Here is a 19,451-nt window from a genome sequence, read left to right as displayed (position 1 = left end):
TTGGAGCTGGTTTTGCTCTTGCTTCTCTAGATTTTTTGTTGTTACATTAGGTTGATAATTTGAGATCTTTCTGACATTTTGATGTGTGTATCTAGTGCTATAAATTTTTATTGTAACACTGCCTTGGCTATGTCTCAGATATTCTGTTTTCTTGGAGCTTTACTCTCATTAGTTTCAAAGAACTTCTTGATTTCTGCCTTAATTTCATTATTTACCCAACAGTCATTCAGGAGCATGTTGTTTAATTTCCATGTAATTGTATGATATTGAGCAATTTTCTTAGTCTTGATTTCTATTTTTATTGTGCTGTGGTCTGAGAGAGTGGTTGGCATGATTACATTTCTTTTATAATTGCTGAGGAGTATTTTATTACAATTGTGTGGTTGATTTTAGGCTATATACCATGTCATCATGAGAAGAATGCATATTATGTTGTTTTGGGGAAGACAGTTCTGTAGATGTCTATCAGGTTCATTTCATTCAGTGTTGAGTTCCAGTCCTAAATATCTTTATTAATTTTCTTTCTCAATGGCCTGTCTAATACTATCAATGAGGTGTTGAAGTCTCCCACCATTATTGTTGGGAGTCTGAGTCTATTTTTAAAACTCTAAGAATTTGCTTTATGAATCTGGGTGCTCCTGTGTTGGGTGAATATATATTTAGTATATTTAGGTCTTCTTGTTGAACTGAACCCTTTACCGATATGTGATGCCCTGCTTTGTCTTTTTTTTTTTTAATCTTTGATGGTTTAAAGTCTGTTTTGTTTGTATAATTAGTATTACAAACCCTGCTTTTTTCTGTTTTCCATTTTCTTTGTAGACTTTTTGACATGACTTTATTTTGAACATACGGATATCATTGCATGTGAGATGGGTCTCTTGAAGACATGATTCCACTGGATCTTACTTTTGTATCCAGCTTGTCACTCCCTTTTAATTGGGTCATTTATCCTTTTGATATTCATATTAGTATTGATATGTATGGATTTGATCCTGTCATCATGCTGTTAGTTTGTTATTATGCAGACTTGTTTGTGTGGTTGCTTTATGGTGTTACTGATCTGTGTAATTAAGTGTGTTTTTGTAGTGGCTGGTTATAGTCTTTCTTTTCCATAATTAGTGCCTTTTTCAGGACCTCTGGTAAGGCAGGTCTGGTGGTAATGAATTCGCTCAGCATTTGCTTCTCTAAAGGGGAACTTATTTCTCCTTCACTTATGAAGCTTAGTTTGCCTGGATATTTAATTATTCCTTGCAATTTATTTTCTTTAAGAATATTAAATATATTCCCCTTATGTCTTCTGGTTTTTAGAGTTTCTGCTCAGAGGTCTGCTGTTAGTTTAATGGGCTTCTCTTTGTGTGTTACCTGTCCTTTCTCTCTAGCTGCCTTTAACAGTTTTTTTTTTTTTTTCATTTCAACCTTGGAGATTCTGATGATTTTGTGTGTTGGGTATAATCTTTTTGATAAGTATTTTGCAGCATTTCTCTGCATTTCCTGAGTTTGAATGTTGGCCTCTCTAGCTAGGTTGAGAAAGTTATCATGGATGCTCTCCTGAAATATATTTTCCAAGTTGCTTCCATTCTGCCCATCTCTTTCAAAAACACCAGTATGCTGTAGATTTATTCTCCTTACATTATTCCATATTTCTCAGAGGTTTTGTTAATTTCTTTTTATATTTTGTTTATTCTTGTCTGAATGTCTTATTTCAGAAAGCCAGCCTGCAAACTCTGAGATTCTTTACTCAGCTTTGTCTATTATGCTGTTAAAATTTGTGATTATGTTATGAAATTATTGTACTGTGTTTTGCAGCTGTATCAGGTTGTTTTTGTTCTTTTCTACACTGGCTATTTTCTCTGTCAGCTCCTGTGTTACTTTATTGTAATTCTTAGCTTCCTTGGATTGGGTTTCAACATTCTCTTGAATCTCTATGATCTTCATTCTTATCTGTATTCTGCATTCTATTTCTGCCACTTCATCCATCTCAGCTTGGTTAAGAACCATTGCTGGGAAACTAGTGCAGTTGTTTGGAGGAAAAAGGGCACTCTGGCTTCTTGAGTTGTCAGAGTTCTTGCACTGGTTCTTTCTAATCTTTGTGGGCTGATGTTCTTTCAATCTTTGAAGTTGCTGCCCTTTGGATTTTTTTGTTTTGTTTTATACTATTTGATGACCTTGGAGATTTGATGGTAATATAAGGTGGGTCCAGTAAATTGGCTGTGTTTCTGGAAGATTTTAGGGGGCAAGGTTCAGATCAGGTCTTGCGGATAAAGTGCTCTAACTCTTGGAGACTGGTATTGGACTGCAGGTTTGTTCTCTGGCTTCTCAAGGTTACGAACCTGCTGTGCTGTGGGGACCAAGATGCTCTCTCACTGCTGGTCACAACATTCTGAAGCGCGGTGCTAGCTAAAGTGCTTCATAGGGCAGTGGCAGTGGCATCTGTTCTTGTTTGCATATGCCAGACAGCAGCAGCAGGAGCAGAAGAAGAAGAAGAAGAAGAAGAAGAAGAAGAAGAAGAAGAAGAAGAAGAAGAAGAAGAAGAAGAAGAAGAAGAAGAAAGAAGAAGAAGAGGAGGAGGAGGAGGAAGAAGAAAGAAGAAGAAGAAGGAGAAGAAGAAGGAGAAGGAGAAGGAGAAGGAGAAGGAGAAGGAGAAGGAGAAGGAGAAGAAGGAGAAGGAGAAGGAGAGAAGAAGAGGAAGAGAAAGAGGAAGAAGAAGAAGAAGAAGAAGAAGAAGAAGAAGAAGAAGAAGAAGAAGAAGAAGAAGAAGAGGAAGGAAGAAGAAGAGGAGGAGGAGGAGGAAGAAGAAAGAAGAAGAAGGAGAAGAAGAAAGAGAAGGAGAAGGAGAAGGAGAAGAAGGAGAAGGAGAAGGAGAGAAGAAGAGGAAGAGAAAGAGGAAGAAGAAGAAGAGGAAGAAGAAGAAGAGGAAGAAGAAGAAGAAGAAGAAGAAGAAGAAGAAGAAGAAGAAGAAGAAGAAGAAGAAAGAAGAAGAAGAAGAACAGGAAGAAGAAGAAGAAGAAGAAGAAGAAGAAGAAGAAGAAGAAGAAGAAGAAGAAGAAGAAGGAAGAGGAAGAAGAAGAAGAAGAAGAAGAAGAAGAAGAAGAAGAAGAAGAAGAAGAAGAAGAAGAAGAAGAAGAAGAAGAAGAAGAAGGAGAAAAGCAGCAGCAGCAGCATGGCATAGTAAATGCTCATCACCTGTGGTGGAGTGCTAGTGGGTGTTGCCCTCCACGTGGGTGTTCACAGCAGTAGTCTTGGCAGCATGGCAAGAGGTGGTGGGGACCCCTACAAGTGTCTGTGCATCTATTTGTGCTGGTGGTGGTGTTAGCCTGGGTGTAGGTCGCTGGTGGAGGCAGGAGTGTGTGCACCCTCATGCACATTCACACAGGCAGCAGGGGCCACTCATGGCAGGAATGTGTTCACTGTTCTTCATGCCTAGGTGCCTGGTTTCATGCCAGTGGAAGTATTACCACAGGGGCGGGGTGCTGTTGGGCTTTCTGCCCACCAGTGTTCCAATGGCAGTGGTGGGGCAGTAGGGAAAAGGGATGCATTGTGCACTCATGCCAGCAGCAGTGACACAGCAAGGTACAGACGTACATGGACTTGGTGAGTAATGGGAGGCAAGAGTCACTAGTGCACATACACACACCAACAATGTGATGTGGGAGGTGGCTGTGTGTAAGTGCATGCAGGCAAAGAGGCACTGGAAAGGCTGTAGTGTAGGGAGGGTGCAGGTAGGCTGTTGTGTGTCTGCAAGGGTCACTCTGCTAGAATTCTCTGTAGTCAGGTGTCACCTGCCAGTGCAGGAGCTATGATGTAGGCCCATAGGAGGTAATCCTCTTGCTACCCAAGTCATGTTCAGGCTCGGTCCACAGGAAAGGCCAGCAGACCAAAAGGTGCTGAGGTCAGACCAGCCCTGTCTCATGGGAAAGACAGCCTCCAATGTTCAGGTTCAGCATTTCCGCTGGGGCTAAAATCTCCTATGGAAGCAAGTTGAACATACAGAGATTGGCATTTTTGACTGTCCTTTACTACAGGCACTTCTGCACCAAAACCTCTGGGGTTTGCGATGGCTGGAGTTCTGACCCTATTATTTCTCTAAGCACCTCTCCTTGCCAACTCAAGTGTCTGTGGTGGTCATGTGGTCTGCTCCTGTTGGGATTCCGGAGGTCTGTGGCAAGAGTGGGTTTCTCCTTGCCTGCTTTACTCACCCCTGCCCCAGTAGTTGTTGTGGGCCAGGAACAAGTCTCAGTGTACGGGTAGCCCTTTCAAGGTTCCCAGTCTCCTCCTTCAGCTCAGTATCTGTGCCTTTCCTCTGTCCACTTTCATTGCCTTCCCTCTGAAGATATTCTAGGAGTGCACAAGTCTTTCTGATGTCCTGGTTCCTTGGTAGCAGGTGTTCCTCCTGGTTGCATCTAGTCAGCCATCTTGCTGAGAAAACCCCTAAAACCAGTAATGGTTATCATGCTAGCATTATGTGTGTCACTGTGTTTCTTATTTAACCATGTATTAAATCTTTTTATTTGATGGTTTTATTTAACAACTCTATTGAGGTTTTAAATAACAAAAATCACACCATTAAAAACATTCAGTTTGGCTGGGGGCAGTGGCTCATGCCTGTAATCCCAGCACTTTGAGGGGCTGAAGCAGGTGAATCACTTGAGCTCAGGAGTTTGAGACCAGCCTAGCCAACATGGTGAAACTCCGTCTCTACTAAAAATACAAAAATTAGCCAGGTATGTTGGTGAGTGCCTGTAATCCCAGCTACTCGGGAGGCTGAGGGAGGAGAATCACTTGAACTCAGAAGGCGGAGTTTGCAGTGAATGGAAATCGTGCCACTTCACTCCAGCCTGGGCAAAAGAGTGAGACTCTCTCTGAAAAAAAAAAAAAATCAGTGATACGAGTTTCAGTAAATATGTGCTGTTGTGCAACCATCAAATTGGACAACAAACCACAATCAAGTTTTAAAGTATTTACTTCAACTCAAAAAGTTGCCCTTTTACTCTCTGACATTCAATCCATGCTTTCATTCCTCATCCCAGGCAAAAGCAACTTATGCTTTTTGTCAATAAAATTGAGCCTTTTCTAGAACTGTTACAGAAATAAACATACAAATAAAAGTATACATCACTGATGTATAAATGAATTTATACGTTATGTAGTCTTTTTTATCTGACTTATTTAGCCTGCTGCTTTTGAGATTCACCCATGTTATTTTAGATATCAGTAATTCATATTATTTTATTGCTGAATAGTATTGCTTTGTATGGATACAGCATATTTTGTTTATTCAATTCACCTGTTGATGGACATTTCATATGTTTCTAGTCTTGTGATATTACTATTAATGAACTTATGAATGCTTTTGTACAAACCCGTGTAGACAGTTATTTTTAGTTTTTATTTTTTGATTGATATCTAGGAGTGTAATTACTGCATTACATAACACATGTGAGTTTAACTTTATTAGAAAGGGCCAGGTGCGTTGGCTCATGCCTGTAATCCCAGCACTTTGGGAAGCCAGGGCGAGCAGATCGTCTGAAGTCAGCAGTTTGGGACCAGTCTGGCAAACATAGTGAAACCCCATCTCTATAAAAATATAAAAATTAACTGGGCATGATGGCGAGTGCCTGTAATCCCACCTACTCAGAAGGCAGAGGTGGGAGAATCACTTGATCCTGGGAGGAGGAGGTTGCAGTGAGCTGAGATCGCATCATTGCACTCCAGCTTGGGCGACAGAGTGAGATTCCGACTCAAAAAAAAAAAAAAAAGAAAGAAGGAAATGGCCAAATTTTTTGGCAAACCTGCTGTTTCATTTCACATTCTCTCTATGTATAAAGATTCTGGTTTTCCAGTTAGTTAGTCCATTCTACATCATTACCAACATTTTGGTATTAGGAGGCTTACTTTTTTTTTTTTTTTTTTTTTTGGTGAGACAAGTCTCACTCTGTCACCCAGGCCGGAAAGAGGCTTACTTTTCTAAGCCATTCTATTAGATGTGCAGTGGTATCTCAATGGCGTTTTTATTTTTACTTTCCTAATGAAAACTAGTGTTTAACAAATTTTTACATGTATATCGGCGTTTTTATATCTTCTAGGGAGAAGTGCTTATTCACATTATTTACCCTGTTTTATCACACGTACAAACACACACACACACACACATATATATATACATATATATATATATATAGAGAGAGAGAGAGAGAGTATATATATGGAATTGTTATATATATGTGTATATATACACACATATATGTACATATATACACATATATATATAATTAGTCTGTTCACATGCTGCTAATAAAGCCATACCCGAGACTGGGTAATTTATAAAGAAAAGAGGTTTAACAGACTCACAGTTCCACATGGCTGGGGAGGTCTCATAATTATGGTGGAAGGCAAATGAGGACCAACGCCAAGTCTTACATGGTGGCAGGCAAGAGACTTCAGTAGGGGAACTCCCATTTATAAAACCATCAGAACTTTTCAGATTTATTCACTACCATGAAAACAGTACAGGGGCAACCGTTCTCATGATTCAATTATCTCAAGCTGGCCCCGCCCTTGACATATGGGGATTATTACAATTCAAGGTAAGATTTGGGTGAGGACACAGTCAAACCATTTTATATATATATATATACACACACACACATATATATATACACATACATATATACACACACATACATATATACACATACATATACATATATACACACATATATACACACACACGTATATATGTATGTATGTGTATATATGTGTGTGTGTATTTATATATCTTTTTCCACTGAATTATGTTTATGTTTGCACCTCTGTCTAAAAAAATATATATGTGATTTGCACATATTTCTCCCAGTATGTCACTTGTGTTTTAATTTTCTTTCAACAGTGTCTTTCCAGGAGCAGAAGTTTCTAATTTCAATGAAGTCTAATTTTCAATTAATTTTAAATGTTTTTGCTCATCATAAGAAATCTTAGACTTTCTTTTGCTTTTTAAAATTTTATTTATTTTAAATATACTTTATTGTGTATATTTTAGGTTTACATCATAATATTATGGGACAAATAGGGTAAAATGATTACTGTAGTGATGGAAATTCACATATATTATTGCACATAGTTTTTTCTTGTCAAGAGTAGCTAAAATTTATTATTTAACAAAAATCTCTAATTCAATACAATTGTATTAACTATAATCCTCATGTTACACATTATATCTTTAGACTTGTTCATCCTACATATCTGCTATTTTGTATGTTTTGACCTATAATACATGTACTCATTTCCTCTGCCCAAATACCCCACTTCTAGTTGCTAATGCTTTATTTTCTATATCTCTATAGTTGATGTCTTTTTAAAGAGACTCCACATGCAAGTAATTTAATATAATACTTTTCCTTCTGTGCCTCTTATTTCATTTAGCATAATGTCCTTCAGTTTCATCCATGTTGTGGCAAATGACAGAATCTCATTGTTTTCAAGGCAAAAGATTGTTTCACAGCAAAGGAAACAATCAATAAAATGAAAAACAACATAAAGACTAAACAAAGTATTTGCATACCTCATATCTGATAAGGGATTAATGTCCAAAAATTATAAATAACTCTTACTACTCAATAGCAGAAAAACAAATAATATGATTAAAATGGGCAATAGACATGAATAGATATTTCTCCGAAGGAGACATAAAAGTGGCCAATAGATATATGAAAATAGTCTCGATATCACCAATTATCAGGGAAATGCAAATTAAAATCCCTCTGTGATATTACCTCACACGCATTAAAGTGGCTATTATCAAAAGGACAAGATATAACAAATGTTGGTGAAGGTGTGATGAAAAAGGACAGTCTAGCATACTGTTAGTGGAATATAGATTAGTGCAACAATTAACTCTTACAGCTATGATCAATTTTGAATTAACTTTTAATTATGTCATGAGGTAGGTGTCAAGGATATAGTTTCAACATTTTGGATGTTGTATGTTTATGTGTGTGCTTTTTGTAAGGCTTTACAATTATTACGGTGCCATTTAATGAAGGGAAACTTTTAATCCTTTTATTTATTTATTTATTTATTGAGACGGAGTCTTACTGTCACCAGGCTGGATTACAGTGGCGCGATCTCAGCTCACTGCAACCTCCACCTCCCAGGTTCAAGCAATTCTCCTGCCTGGGCCTCCTGAGTAGTTGGGTCCACAGGCACGCACCACCACGCCCAGCTAATTTTTGTATTTTTAGTACAGACGGGGTTCCACCATGTTGGCCAGGATGGTCTCAATCACTTGATCTCGTGATTTGCCTGCCTCAGCCTCCCAAAGTGCTGGGATTACAGGCATGAGCCACCGCACCTGATCCTTTTACCCTTTAATAACATTTGCATTTTGATCAAAAATTACTTATTCATGTATTATGGGTATATTTATAGATTATGTTATGTTTTGAATAATCCACAGTTTCATGCTTATCCTTATTAGTTACTTTGAGAGGAGTGTTGATATCTGTAACTATAATTGTGGATTTGTTTCTTAACCTTTTTAATTACTTCAGTTCCTGTTCTACATATATTACAGCTATGTTTAGTATTCATTTATACTTAGAATCATTATGTCTTTTTGATAAACTAATCTACTTTGGTGTCTAATAATGTTTCATTTAAAGTTTATTTTGTATGATATTGTACAGCAATTCCAGCTTTTAAGTAGTGTTTCATCATACATCTTTTCTCATTTTTTCACTTTTAACATATTTATTACTTTAAGGTCAGTTTCCTGTAGATAGAATATAGTAAGATAAATTTTTCTTATTTAATTTGACAATCAATGCATCTAATTTGGATATTCAGTAAATGTTATTTAATGCAATAATTGATATAATTGATTTAAAATCTACTGGGCAGCTGGTTTCTTCCAGTTGTTTGATCTCGCATTTATTATCTTTTTTTCTGTCTGGTTTATTTTTTGTTAACGACTTTAAGTTGTATTTCACATACAGTACAACATACATATTTAAATTGTACATTTAATGGATTTTAGCATATTCACAGTTTTCAAACTATCATCACAAAATAATTTTAGAATATTTTTAATACTAAAAAGAAATATTTTTTACCCATTTACCCATTGTGATGGTTGGTTTTATATGTCAACTTGACTGGAAGTGCCCCAGTAACTAGGAAAACATTATTTTTGGGTGTGTCTGTTAGGTCGCTACTGGAAAAGCTTAACATTTGAATCAATAAACATAGTGCAGATTGCCATAATCAATTTGGGTAGGCATCATCCAATTAGTTGAAGATTCAGATAAAATAACATGACAGAGAAAGGGCAAATTTGCTCTCTTTGCTTCAGCTGGGACATTCATGTACTCCGGCCCTTGGATATCAACACTTCTGGTTCTTGAACCTTTGGCTCCCTTGGTCCTCAGGCCTTCAGACTTTCAGTGTCACTACACTACTGGCTTTCCACAGCCTCAAGCTTAAAGTTGAATAATGTGCTATTTCTCAGTCTTCATAATTTCATAAGCGAATGTTTCATAATAAACCATATGTATATATATTTGTGTGTGTATATATACATATATGTGTGTGTGTGTGTGTGTATAGGTATATCCTACTGGTTCTGTTTCTCTGAGGAACCCACAGTAATACAGATTTTTATACCAAGAGTAGTTCTAGAAAAAGAATTTTCAGAATAAATTTTCTAATATTTGTTATGAGGTTTCTGAAATTTTCCCTCTAATGTGATTAGATTTTCTATTTCCAGTAGTAAAGAGAGCATCTATAGCTATAGTGTGAACTATTTATAGAGATACACAAAATACCTGCTTTAGATACTCCTAATTAACTACTTATAAAAATCAAGGAGCTAACTGACTCCGTATGTAATAGTTTCAAGCATTTTTGTAAAACTAAGAAACATAATGCCATGGTTGGTTGTTTCTAATATCACTGGTAAAAGTAGTAAAAGAAAAGCATGAGCTAAAAGATTTAGATTTACAGCTCAAGTGCCACATAAGTGACCTAAGAGCTTCTGTGTATTTCCCGAATGAGTACCTAATCTTTTGTAGCAGCAGAACCAATATTTACAAAATAAAATGCGGAGTCTCATCTTTTATTTGGATGAACTACAACAACAATTGAACTCCCATTTTCACAGGCCTCTACTATAAAATTGATGGCACTGAGTGGGAAAAAGTAGGATCATATAACTTGTGATTAGAGCATATGGAAAAACTCTGATGAAGCTAAAAATATTTATCTCCTAAATTCTGATGAGACTTCTTTCCAAATGAAAGAGGTCTCCCCACCCACCTTGGAAGCAGCCTCTTCAAAGCCAGCAGAAGTAATCTTGCCACCACCATGAGCAGTGATCTGCAAATGCCAATTGGTATTGTCCTTTACACCCAGAGTAGTATCTGCCTTTCCAACTCCTTATAAGATAATTAATCTTACATTGCCTGAATTAATGGTAATGAGCTCCCCAAGGCAATTTTTATGCAAGATCATTCTGATTCTCTTGAAGATGCACCTGCTATAGCCCCTCTTTGATACTAGACCAATAACTGTACTCAAGTGCCAGCGGGTCCCTAAAGGTGAGGCACAAAGTATAACCCATGAGAACATATGCTACACTCCAGAGGAAATACTTGAATTTTCTTATTTATACAACCAGAAATCTAGGAAAACCGTGTGTGAATGGATGCTAATGGTGTGAGATAATAATGGAAATAACGTAAAATTAAATAAAACATAATTTATTAATATGGGTTAATGAAGCAGAGATCCAGCATTTGATGTTGTAGCTTGGGGGGTTATAAAGGACTCTAACAGTTTAGTTGATTGCTGAAACATAGACCAAAAGATGGCCCACTCTGAATGAACTGAAAGTGCTCAACCTCCCTTGGTTTAATGTAGAAGAAAAATCCAAAGCCTTAGGGAGTTTAATATGTTGGAGTAGATTTGTCATTTAATACTTATTTATCTGCACTAACAGGGTCCAGAAGACATACTTTTCACCAAAACTTTTAGAAATAAATTTATGAGGAGCCATCTCAGTATTTTTGAATAGTTCCATAATTACTTTACTTCGTAGCACAGAATTTACAATGGAATGATAACAAGTGTTGGTAAAGACATGGAGAAGTTGGAATGCTTGAACAATCTTGGAAGGAATGTAAATTACACATTTGTTATGAAGAATTATATGGAGGTTTCTTATAAAACCAAAAATAGAATTACCATGTAATACAGTAATTCCACTTCTGGGTATATGTCTCAATAACTTGAAATCAGTATGTTGAAGAGATACCTACACTCCCAGTAATAAGATTGCTGGGTCAGATAGTAGTTCTGCTTTTAGCTCTTTGGTGAATCACTGTACTGCTTTCCACAATGGTTGAACTAATTTATACCCCCTCCAATAGTGTATAAATGTTTTATTTCTTTGCAATCTTGCCAGCATCTTTTATTTTTTGACTTTTTAATGGTAGCCATTGTGGCTGGTGTGAGATTGTATCTTATTGTGGTTTTGATTTGCATTTCTCTAGTGATCATTGGTATTGAGCATTTATTCATATGCTTGTTGTCTGCCTGGAAGTCTTCTTTTGAGAAATGTCTGGTCATGTCCTTTGCCCACTTTCTAATGAGGTTGTTTGCTTTTCTCTTGTAAATTTGTTTAAGTTCCTCATAGATGTTAAATATTAGACCTTTGACAGATGCATAGTTTGCAAATATTTTCTCACATTATGTAGGTTGTCTGTTTGCTATGTTGATAGTTTATTTTGCTGTGCAGAAGTTCTTTCGTTTAATTAGATCCTACTTGTCAATTTTGCTTCTATTGTGATTGATTTGGTGTTCTTGTCACAAAATCTTTGCCCCATTCATATGTCTAGGAAAGTATTGCCTAGGTTGTTTTCCAGGGTTTTTATAATTTGAGGGTTTACATTTAAGACTTAATCCATTTTGAGTAGATTTTTGTGTATGATGTAAGGAAAGGATTCAGTTTAAGACTTCTGCATATGGCTAGCCTGTTATCCTAGCACTGTTTATTGAATAGGGAGCCTTTTTCCGTTGCTTATTTTTGTCAGCTTTCTCAAAGATCAGATGGTCATACATATGCTGCCTTATTTCTGAGTTCTCTATTCTGTTCCACTGATCTATGTACCTGTTTTTGTACCAGTGTCATGCTGTTTTGGTTACGGTACACTTGTAGTAGAATTTGAAGTCAGGTAATGTGATGCTTTCAGATTTGTTCTTTTTGCTTAGGATTGCCTTGGGTATTAGGGCAATTTTTTAGTTCCATATAAATTTTAAAGTAGTTTTTTCTAGTTCTGTGAAGAATGTCATTGGTACCTTTGTAGGAATAGCAATGAATCTGTAAATTGCTTTGGGCATTAAAAGCAGTATGGCCGTTTTTATGATATTAATTATTTATATTAATGAGCATTGAGATGTTTTTGCATTTGTTTGTATCTTCTTTGATTTATTTGAGGAGTGCTATGTAATTCTTTGTGTAGATCTTTCATCTCCATGGATAGCTGCATTTCTAGGTATTTTACTCAATTTGTGGCCACTGTGAATGAGGTTGCCTTTCTGACTTGGCTCGTGTTGGTGTATGGGAATGAGAGTGACATTTATACATTAATTTTGTATCCTGCAACTATGCTGAAGCTGTTTCTAACCTGGAGGAGCTTTTGGTCCAAGACTATGGGCTTTCCTAGATATAGAATCAGGTCACTTACAAACAGAGATAGTTTGTCTTTCTTTCTGTCTCTCTCTCTCTTTTGGATGCCCTTTATTTTTTTCTTCTTCCTGATTGCTCTGTCTAGGATTTCTAATACTATGTTGAATAAAAGTTGTGAGAGAGGGTACTTTGTCTTATGTTGGTTTTCAAGGGGAATTCTACTACCTTTTGCCCATTTAGTATAATGTTAGCTGTGGGTTTTTCATAGATGGCTCTTATTATTTTGAGGTAAGTTCCTTCAATACCTAGTTTATTGAGAGTTTTTAACATAAACTGTTGTTTACTTTTATTGAATGCCCTTTCTGCGTCTACTGAGATAATCATGTGGTTTTTGTCTTTACTTCTGTTTGTGTGTTGAATCACATTTATTAATATGTATGTGTTGAACCAACCTTGCATCCCAGGGTTGAAGCTTACTTGATCATGGTGAATTAGCTTTTAGATATGCTGCTGGATTCAGTTTGCAAGTATTTTTTTAAGGATCTTTGCATCAATGTTTATCAATTATATTGGCCTGAAGTTTTTATTTTGTTGTGTCTCTTCCAGGTTTGGGTATCAAGATGATGCTGACCTCACAGAACGAGTTGGGAAAGAGTTCCTCCTCCTCAATTTTTTTTGAATAGTTTCTGTAGAAATGGTACCAGGTCTTCTTTGTACATCTGACAGATTCACCTGTTAATCCATTAAATCTCAGGCTTTCTTTGGTTGGTAGGCTATTTATTACTGATAAAATTTCAGAGCTCATTATCGGTCTTTTCAGGGAATCAATGACATTCTAGCTCAGTCTTGGGAGAGTGTATGTGTCCAGGAATTATCCATCTCTTCTAGGGCTTCTAGTTTGTATGCATAGAATTGTTTGTATGCATAGAATAGTCTCTGATTTTTTTTGTTTTTATTTCTTTGGGGTCTTTAACATTTTCTTCATCATTTCTAATTGTGTTTATTTGGATCTTCTCTCTTTTCTTATGTATTAGTCTAGCTAGTGGTATATCTATTTTAACAAATTCTCCATAAAACCAACTCCTGGATTCTTTTATCTTTTCAATGTTTTTTCATGTGTTAATTTCTTTCAGTTCAGGTCTGATTGTTGTTATTTCTCATCTTCCATTAGCTTTGGGGTTGATTAGTTCTTGCTTCTCTAATTTTTTTTAAGTTGGGAAGACACGTTGTTAATTTGAGATCTTTAAATTTTTAGATGTGGGCATTTAATACTATGAATTTCCCTCATAAGACTGCCTTAGATGTTTCCCAGAGACTCTGGTATGTTGTATTTTTGTTCTCATTATTTTCAAATAACTACTTGATTTCTGCCTTTATTTCTTTATTTACCTAAAAGTCATTAAAGAGCATGTTGTTTAATTTTTACATTATTGCATGGTTTTAACTGATATTTATAGTCTTGACTTCTATTTTTATTGTGTTGTGGTCCAAGAGTGTGCTTGGTATGATTTTGGTTCTTTAACGTTTGTTGAGAATTGTTTTATGGCCAATTATGTGATCAATTTTAGATTATGTCCCATGTGCTCATTAGAAGAATGTATATTCTGTTTTTTTTTTTTCTTGGATGGACAGTTCTGTAAATGTCTATCAGATCCATTTGGTCCAATATTGTTAGGTCCTTAATATCTTTGTTAATTTTCTGCCTTGATGATCTAATACTGTAAATACAGTGTTGATATCTCTCACTATTATTGCATGGGAGTCTATATCTCTTTGTAGGTCTCTAAAAGCTTGCTTTATAAATCTGAGTGCTCCTGTGTTGGGTGCATATATATTTGGGATTGTTAGGACTTCTTGTTGAATCAAACTCTTCACCACTATACAATGCCCTTCTTTGTCTTTTTTGATCTTTGCTTTTTTGAAATGTATTTTTTTTCTGAAATTAGGGTTGCAACTCATGCTTTTTTTTAGTGTGTTCCATTTCCTTGGGAGATTTTCCTCCATACCTTTATTTTGAGCCTATTTGACTTTGTTTTCACACTGCCATAAAGAACTGCCTAAGACTGGGTAATTTATAAATAAAAGAAGTTTAACTGACTCACAATTCCACATGGCTAGGGAGGCCTCAGGAAATTTACAATCAAGGTGGAAGGCACTTATTCACAGGGCGACAGGAGGCAGAATGAGTGCCAGCAGGGAAAATGCCAGATGCTTATAAAACCATCTGATCTCCTAAGAACTCACTTACTATCATGAGAACAGCATAGGGGAGTCATCCCCATGATTCAGTTACCTCCACCTTGTCTCTCCCTTGACAAGTGTGGAATTATGGGGATTACAATTTAAGATGAGGTTAGGGTGGAGACACAAAGCCTAACTGTATCAGAACGTCATTATTTGTGAGATGGGTCTCTTGATAACAGCATACCATTTAGTCTTGCTTTTTTATCCTGATTGACATTCTGTGCCTTTTAAGTGGGGCATTTACCCTGTTTACATCCAAGGTTTGTAATGATAAGTGTTGAATTGATCCTGTCATTTTGCTGTTAGCTGGTTATTATGTTGGCTTGTTTTTGTGGTTGCTTTATAGTGACACTGGTGTGTGTGTTTGTGTGTTCTTGTATTAGCTGGTAGTGGTCTTTCCTTTCTATATTTACTGCTCCTTTCAGGATATCTCTTAAGGAAGGTCAGGTGATAATGAATTCTCTCAACTTTTGCTTATCTGAAAAGAATCTTATTCCTTCACTTAGGCAGGTTAGTTTGGCTGAATATAAAATTCTTAGTTGAAGATTTTTTTTCTTTATGGATATTGAATATAGTTCTCCAATCTCTTCTGGCTTATAGGGTCTCAGCTGAGAGGTCCACTGTTCGCCTGACAGGATTTCCTTTGTAGGTGACCTGCCCTTTCTCTTTAACTTACTTTAACATTATTTTTTCTTTCTTCACTTCAACCTTTAAAAATCTCATGGTCTTTGGGATGATCTTCTTATGTACAATATTTCAGGAGTTCTCTGTATTTTCTGATTTTGAGTGGTGGCCTCTCTAGCAAGTTTGACAATGTTTCATGAATGATATCCTGAAATATGTTTTTCAGGTTGTTTTCTTTCTCCCCCTCCCTTTTAGGGATGCTAATGATTCATAGATTTAGCCTTTTTACATAATCCTGTACTTTTCAGAGGTTTTGTTCATTCCTTTTTGTTTTTCTTTTGATATTTTGGTCTTACTGTCTTATTTCAGGGAACCAGTTTTCAAGTTCTGAGATTTTTTCATCAGCTCGGTTTATTCTGCTGTTAATACTTGTGATTGCATTGTGAAATTCTGGTATTGTGTTATCCAGCTCTTTCAGACCTCATAGGTTTTTTGTTGTTGTTGCTTTTTATTGGCTATTTTGTCTTTCAGCTTCTGCATCCCTTTATTATGATTCTTATTTTCCTTGATTTGGGATTTGCCATCCTCCTGAATCTTGAGGATATTTGGTTCTATCCATATTCTGAATTCTATTTCTGTCATTCCAGTCAATGCAATCTGATTAAGAACTCTTGTTGGAGAACTGGTGCAGTTGTTTGAAGGACATATGACAATCTGGCCATTTGAGTTATTGGAGTTCTTGAGATGGCTTTTTATCTCATCTGTTAATGTGGGCACTCTTTTATTAATAACTGCAATGTAGATTGAGAACAGTCAACAGGCTTCTTTTCTGGATGTTTTCAAAAGGCTGAGTCTCTATGAAGAATCTTCAACTACATCTGCCTTCTTGTCTATGTTTTCAGAGGGGGTTATGTTAGTGAGGTGTTTTCATGTTGAAGCTTTGGGGTGGGATCCAGCAGATAGCACTTAGGCTTATTGGTCAGTTGTTAGGCTCTTGATCAGTTGCGTGGCCCTGTTTTCTCACAGTTGCAGCCATGTTCCCTTTCTGTGCTCTGAAAGTGTTGGTTTCTCTCCCCCATGAGTGCTGGCCGCAGATTGCAACTTGGCACTCCTGGGCTGCCCACTGCAGTTTTAGGGTGAACTCAGTGTTTATGTTTCTTCCCCAACTTGGCGGCAGCAGAGAAAAGGATCTTAGTAGTGTTTGTCTCCTGGGGACTCCATCCTAGAGAGATGCAGTTCAGCAATCACTCAGTGCAAAAAGTCCAAGATTGAGGGTATGTGCTGTGGGCCCAAGCCAGAAGTTCCCTGTCTGGTGACAAGAAGTGGGGGGTGGGGTGTGGGGGACCCATGGGAAATGGACTGGCCTCCTCTCCTAGGGTTGACTGCAGCTTGATGGAAGTGTGGATAAGGCACTTAGGGTCTTTGCTCCTTTGTTAGTTTGAGGGTGTTAAGGGCAGTTCTACTGCAAAGGCAGTGGCAGAGACTTTCAGTTGCCCCTGAAGTTTCTGCCCAGGGAGTTGCTGAGTTGCTACTGGCTCGATAGCTCTTGCATGATGTGGCTAGAGGCCCAGGCTTGGAGGACATTCCTGGTGAGGAGATATGAAAACGTGTACCTGATTTCTTTTTTTTTTTTCAATTTGGATGCACTTTATTTCTTTACCTTGTCAGATTGTTCTAGCTCTAGGTATGACTTCCAGTACTGTGTTGAAAAACAATGGTGAAAATGGGCAACCTTGTTGTGTACCAGATTGTATTAGTCCATTCTCACACTGCTTGAAGAAGTACACGAGACTGAGTAATTCATACATTAAAAAAACAATATTCCATCATTTGCAACAATGTGGATGGAACTGAATATCAGAATGTTAAACAAAATAAACGAGGCACAGAAAATAATCATTGCATATTTTCACTATTTGTGTGTTCTAAAAATCAAAACAATTAAACTTATGATGATGGAGAGTAGAAGAATGGTTTACCAGAGGTGGGACACAGTAGTGGGCAGGTAGCAGGAGTAGGGGATGGTTAATGGCTACCAAAAAAAAAATAGAAATAATAATAAGATCTAGCATTTGATAGTACAGAAGGGTGACTATAGTCAATAATAACTTAATCATACATTTATAAATAAATTAAAATGTAATTTGTAACACAAACGATTAATGGTTGAGATAATGAATATCTCATTTTCCATGATGTGATAATCGCACATTGCATGACTGTATAAAAATATCTCATGTATTTCATAAATATATACAACTACTATATACCCACAAAATTAAAATTTTCTAAATAAAAAATAATCTATTGTATTTCATGCACAAGAAGTCAACTTTAATTATAATGAGACACATAGATTAAAACTAGAAGAACAGATAAAGATAAATCATGCTAATAAAAACAAAACTGGAGTAGTTATATCAGTATTTTATTAAAGATAGATAAATTACATATTGACAAAGTGATTAATTCTCAACAAAGACATAACAATTATTAATGTGTACACACCTAACAGCAAAGCATCAAAATATATAAGGCAAAAACTGATAGAGTTGCAAAAAGAAATGTATAAATCCATTGTTATAGTTGAGAGTTTTACATATCTCTATCAGTAATGGGCATATCCATCAGATATAAAATTAGTAAGGATATAGTTAAACCTAACAACATAATCAATCAAATGAATATTATTGTCATCTATAAAGCAATTTTTACAACAACAGCATAATACACATTATTCTCCAGCTTGCATAGAATATTCCCCAAAATATATTTCACTCTGGCTGGGAGCATTGGCTCACATCTTGTAATACTAGCTCTTTGGGAGACAGAGGCAGAAGGATTTCTTGATGCCAAAAGTTTGAAAACGAGCCTGGGCAACATACTGAAAATGCTCCTGTATTAGTCAATTTTCACTCTGCTGATAAAGACATACAGGAGATGGGGAAATTCATACAGGAAAAGGTTTATGAGACTTACAATTCCACATGGCTGGAGAAGTCTCACAATCATGGTGGAAGGCAAGGAGGAGCAAATCACATCTTCCATGGATGGCAGCAGGTAAAGAGAGAGCATGTATAGGGAAACTCCACCTTATAAAGCCATCAGATCATCTGAGACTTATTCACTATCATGAGAACAGCATGAGGAATACCTGCCCCATGATTCAATTACCTTTCCCTGCATCCCGCCCACAACATGTGGGAATTCAAAATGAGATTTGAGTGGGGACACAGCCAAATCACATCATTCCACATCTGGCCCCTCTCAAATCTCATGTCCTCATATTTCAAACCTAATCATGCCTTCCCAATAGTCCCTCAAAGTCTTAACTTATTTCAGCATTAACTCAAAGTCCATAGTCCAAAGTCTAATCTGAGACAAGGCAAGGCCCTTCCACCAATAAGCCTGTAAAACCAACAGCAGTTTAGTTACTTCCTAGATACATTGGGGTACAGGCATTGAGTGAATACAGCCATTCCAAATGGGAGAAATTGGCCAAATCAAAGGGGTTACAGGCCCTATGCATGTCTGAAATCCAGCAGGGCAGTTAAATCTTAAAGCATCAAAATGATCTCTTTTGACTACATGTCTCACATCCAGGTCACAATGATGCAAGTGGTGGATTCCCATGGTCTTGGGCAGCTCCATCCCTGTGGCTTTGCAGGGTACAGGCTCACCTCCTGGCTGCTTTCATGGGCTGGCATTGAGTGTCTGTGGCTTTTCCAGGTGCATGGTGCAAGCCGTCAGTGGATCTACAATTCTAGGGTCTAGAGTATGGTGGCCCTCTTCTTACATCTCCACTAGGCGGTGTCCCAGTAGAGACTCTCTGTGGGGGCTCTGACCCCACATTTGCCTTCTGCACTGCCCCAGCAGAGGATCTTCATGAGGGCCCTGCTTCTGC

This window comes from Symphalangus syndactylus, chromosome X (genome assembly GCF_028878055.3).
Source record: "Symphalangus syndactylus isolate Jambi chromosome X, NHGRI_mSymSyn1-v2.1_pri, whole genome shotgun sequence".
NCBI lineage: Eukaryota > Metazoa > Chordata > Mammalia > Primates > Hylobatidae > Symphalangus > Symphalangus syndactylus.
Note: the sequence above shows the minus strand (reverse complement) of the source record.